Here is a 5,884-nt window from a genome sequence, read left to right on the forward strand (position 1 = left end):
TACTTACATATCATAAAAGCCAGTTAAGAAAAGCCCACACCTAATATCAGCCTCAAAGGGGAAAAACTAAGAGCTTTCCCCCTGAGATCAGGAACATGACAGGGATATCCACTCTCACCACCATTGTTTGACATAGTGCTGGAAGTCCTAGCATTTGTAATCAGACAACAATCGGAAATAAAAGGCATCAGAATTTGTGAGGATAAAGTCAATCTTTCACTTTTCACAGATGACATGATACTCTACATGGTAAACCTGACAGACTCCATCAGAACCCTACTAGAACTAATCCAGGAATTCAGCAAAGTCGTAGGGGACAAAATCAACATACAGAATCAGTTGCCTTTCTATACACCAACAATGAAGCAACAGATAGAGACATGAAGAGACTGGTCCCATTCATAATTCCACGAAAAACATAAAATACCTAGGAATAAACCTAACCAAAGATATAAAACATCTGTATGATGAAAACTATAGGAAACTTAGAAAGAAAATTGAAGAAGACACAAATGGAAAAACATTCCATGCTTATGGATCGGAAGAATAAACATTGATAAAATGTCACTATTACCCAGAGCAATCTATACATTCAATACAATCCCAATAAAAATTGAAGCAGCATTCTTCTCAAAGCAAGAACAAAGATCCTAAAATTTGTATGGAACAACAAAAGACCTCAAATAGCCAAAATAATATTGAAGAAGAAACCAAAACAGGAGGCATCACAATTTCAGACATTAGTCTCTACCACAAAGCTGTCATCATCAAGACACTATGGTATTGGCATAAAGACAGACACATAGACCAGTGGAATAGAATAGAGAGTCCAGAACTGTACCCACAAGTGTATGGCCAATTAATTTTTGACAAAGCAGAAAAGGCTATCCAATGAAAAAAAGACAGCCTCTTTAACAGATGGTGCTGAGAGACCTGGACAGAACAAGCAGAAGAGTGAAGCTAGACGACTTTGTCACACCATACACAAAAAGAAACTCAAAATGCCTAAAGGACCTGCATGTGAGACAGGAAACCATCAAAACCCTCGAGGAGAAAGTAGGAAACAACCATTTTGTCCTTAACTGCAGTAATTTGTAATTTGACACATCACCAAAGGCAAGGGAATCAAGAGCAAAAATGAACTATTGAAACCTCATCAAGATGAAAAGCTTCTGCACTGCAAAGGAAATATCAAGAAAACTAATAGGCACCCCACAGAATGGGAAAAGATAGTCGCAAATGACGTAACAGATAAAGCGCTAGCATCCAAAATACAGGGAACGCACCCAAATTCCACACCCAAAAACCAAATAATCCAGTGAAGAACTGGGTAGAACACATGAATAGACACTTCCGCCAAAGAGGACATCCAGATGCCAACAGAGACATGAAACGATGCTCAGCCTCACTCATCATCAGGGAAATACAAATCAAAACCACACTGAGATACCAGCTCATGCCAGTCAGAGTGGCTAAAATGAACAAATCAGGAGGCCATAGATGCTGGCGAGGGTGTGGAGAGATGGGCACCCTCCTAAACTGTTCGTGGGAATGTAAACTGGTGCAGCGACTCTGAAAAACAGTATAGTGCTTACTCAAAGAAATTAATGATAGAACTCCCCTATGACCCAGAAATAGCACTACTAAGGATTTACCCAAGGGATACAGGAGGGCTGATGCATAAGGTGACATGTACCCCAATGTTCATAGCAGCACATTCAACAGTACTCAAATCATGGAAAGAGGCGAAGTGTCCATCAACTGAGGAAAGGACTAAGAAGATGTAATTTATATATATAGAGGAATACTACATGGCAATGAGAAAGGATGAAATCTGGGCATTCGAAACTTGTGGGGACAAGCACTGGGTGTTTATATGGAATCCAACTTGACAATAAACTATAAAAAAATAAATTGGTTCTACATTCTAGTAGTTCACCTTTTTAAAAAAACATAAAATTAAACTTTAACTATACATACCATATGCCCTTATAAAGTCCTAAACCTTATGTCTATTATCTCCAACGTCATTCTTCACTAACCAAGAAATCAGCAACTCATTGTCTTTTTTCCTCAATCCTATAACAAAAAGTGACATCTGGTTTGTCCTTCAGAACCTTCTCATTTAACATTTCCTACTTGTTCTTCAAAACTCTGACATAAGACTGAACTAATGACAATCAGCCTACACTCCCATTAACTGTAGAGGCTTTCATTCAATATGTTGAAAATTAGTGTGGGCGATCGCAGGCATGGCTGTCAAAGGCCTTAACACAGATAAACAGCTGTTGCTAGACATTAATGAAATATTTGCTGTTAGCAGCATTTGCTATATTATTTAAGACCTAGTGGAAACAGGAATTTTATATATAAATTTTATGCAATAATACACATGCACACATATCATGATCGCTGTTCATATATAATACACATGCATGCAAACACACATGCAATAATTATATTGCATATAAGTTCCTGAATGTTACATCTACATGTACACATGTAACACATGGATACACTCACATATACAAATGATACACATATTCCATTATAAATATATATACCTGCAAATATAATAAAAAACAACTAGATAATTATAATTTTAAAAATTTATATAAAGTTTTTAAATGGGTACTTTTCAGGTTGTCAAATTTTTCAGATAATTTACAAATTAAAAACGAAAGGCACAAAAAGATGTTTTCCTGACCCTTCATTATTAAATTTTGTATCCCAAATATGACAAGTACTTGCTAACACTTTATACTTTTAGGGAATTATATAAGGAATATAACACGTCATTTCCATGACAAGGATTCAAATTTCATCATTAATATTTTTTCTATTTCAATAGCTTGGCTTTCTTTTCAAAAATATTTTTAAGTGTATAGAGATGAAGTGTTTTATTCTATCAGTGTTCCATGGCACTTAAACTCCTGAACACCCTCCCAGAAAGGATTTTTCCCATTTTTTTAAATGTTTTATTTATTTTTGATACAGAGAGAGACAGAGCATGAGAGGGGGAGGGGCAGAGAGAGAAGGAGACACAGAACCGGAAGCAGGCTCCAGGCTCTGAGCTAGCTGTCAGCACAAAGCCCGATAAGGGGATCGAACCCAGGAATGTGAGATCTGACCTGAGCCGAAGTCAGAGGCTTAGCCGACGAGCCATTCAGGCACCCCGGATTCTCCTAATTTTAAAAAATGAGTTCTATACTTTCGTCTACGTTCTGAAAATACTGTTTTATACCCATAAACATAGAACCTGGTCTTTGCCCTTTTATTAGTAACATTATGACTTTCCAATGCCCATCACCTTTAACAATACACTTGGGTTTACAAAAGATCAGATGGCCTTTGCCCACGGACATGGTTTACCACAACCAGGTCAACCACATCCCTGTGGGGTATTGTGGTGGCAAATACTGGGCCAGCCATCAGATTCATACAATGAAGTTTAATTAATAAATCAGGCTTCCTAAGCCTGATTCTTAATACTAAGAACATGAACCATATGTTTACAATATATGAATAATGAAAAGACAGTAATTATTGCCATTAATTATTACCTGGAAATTTAATGTTGATACAAGTAAATGAATACTCAAAACATAATTTCACCATGTCCAATGGTAGATAGGACTCAACATTTTTTGAGAGATGGAATTTTGTGATTTATATATAACAGGAACAACACTTAAAATTACTCCTTAAATGATTAAGAATAATAATTTCATATGCCATGAGTAACATGCATGTATATGTATGAATATATATACTATACATACAAGTTTAGACTGGAAGCTGCCATTTACTATTGACATTTTGAGAATTTTATTCACATCAATTTATTGGGAAGTTTATATTCTTCTTTGTGGGAAGCTGCAAAGATTCAGCTGCTGGGCCATTTGCTAGCTGGATATGTCACTCCCCAAGGGCAGTTGCAAAAATAGGCAAGGGAGCTCCACTCCCTGTCAGAACAGAAGCCAGAAGAACAAAGATCAATAGCCCACAGGCAGGGTGGTATTGGCCCTTCAGTGCTGTGCTAAAATCTTTAGTTTATTTCCTTCTTTACCCTAGCTTTAATCCCATAACCCTGTTTCCTAGCAACCGACCTACGTCAGCTGCCTTGTTCTCCCATCTAAAAATCTTTATAAGATACAGTGTTTGCCGAATAAAGAGGAAGAGGCTTGATCAGATACCATGTGCTGTCTTCACTCTCTGCGTCTCCCTCCTGCCCTTTCTCTCCCTCCCTCAAGATCAAGAACCCGCAAGGATTTTCCGCCCCGCTGGCCAGGGTGGGACACAATTGCCGCCTCAATGAGGGGCTCAGTGAAGGGAGACCACACTTGTTTAGTAGAGTATGATAGTGTCATGGTTCATTTTATGTGTCAATTCAACAGGGCCCAAGGTGCTAAGATATTTGGGCAAACATTATTATGGGTGTTTGGTGAGGGTGGTTTTGAATAAGGTTCACACTTAGACTGAGTAAAGACTGGTAGACTAAAGCAGATTTCCCTCCTGAGTGAGGGTGGGCCTCCTCCAATAAGTTGATTGCCAAGTCCTCCCTTAGGTAGGAGGGAATTCTTCCTGATGATCTTCAGCCTGGGACATTGACCTTTTTCCTCCCCTGAGATTCAAATTGAAATGCTGACTCTTTCTGGGTCTCGAAGCTGCCACCTTCATACTAGAACTATGGCGTTTAGCTCATGCCTCTCAGACTAGAGTGGACTCATCAGTTCTCTTGGATCTCTAGCTGGCTCCCAGACCTACTGGCTCTGTGATTATGTGAGCTTATTCCTTATAATTAACGGGGCTGGAGTTCAGCTCCAGCAGGTCCAGGGTTCCCTGAAGGATGGATGGTGTTGGTGAAAAGGACGGATGAGAGAAACACAAGATTCTTTCTGATCAACAGGCAGGCTTCTCCGCATTGACTGAGACTCAGCTTTATTTATGGTCAAATGTATGGGGAATAGCACATAAGTGGCATTTGCCTTAGACAATCATTTCTGATGATAAAATTCTTAATAGGTAACAATTTACCAGAACATAGATTTGTAGAAGATTCATGCATAATCATTATCAATAGTGATTGAGGTAAGGGATTTAATGCTAATCATATGGGCAGGAAGGTATCCTTAGCATTCAAATAGAAGACAATGTTTCTAGCATAGCAAAGGCAAAAGTTAGTTCTTTGTGAGCAGGGGTCAAGAGCCTGTTTACTAGAGAAGCATAAGAAAAACAGGATTCTCAGGAAATGCAATGATTGCTTCCATAATCACAAAAGTAGAATTTCCTATAATAAGTTTCTCAAAAAGGCGCAATCAGCATGTATTAGGGCGAGAATAAGGGAACACTTCACTCCATATGTGAATCAACAAGGGGCCTTGTGGGGGGGGGGGGTTATGGCTCAGGCAAAAACAACTGAGTGGGTCATCATCTGCTGGAAGGAGACCTTGCAAACCTGCCATAACCTCACAAGGAGAATTCTCAACTTGTGAGTCAGAATGGCTCCCGACGACAAATCTATTTAATCTTTTGAGGTATAAGAGTATATACATCGAGTTTAACTTTGTATTATTCATTATCATCAGTACTTTGATATATTTCTGAATAGAGACTGATGTATTACGTCCCAGTGTGAATTTGGTGACATATTGACATTTGATGTTCAATTATATTTTTCTAAATATGTCTTCAAAGTTACCTTCTTTCATGCACTGACTGGTGTACGTTGGAAATGAAAGCCGTGCCTCATTCATGATGTCATGATGTAGGATTTAAATCTCATGTGTTTTTTCAAGTATTGATGAAGGATCAAACTCCACTTGTAAGCACTGCAATTCTCTCTTCTCTTTCTCTCTTTCTATGCTCTAAGATAGCTATGGAA

This window comes from Suricata suricatta, chromosome 5 (genome assembly GCF_006229205.1).
Source record: "Suricata suricatta isolate VVHF042 chromosome 5, meerkat_22Aug2017_6uvM2_HiC, whole genome shotgun sequence".
In the NCBI taxonomy this organism is placed as follows: Eukaryota; Metazoa; Chordata; class Mammalia; order Carnivora; family Herpestidae; genus Suricata; species Suricata suricatta.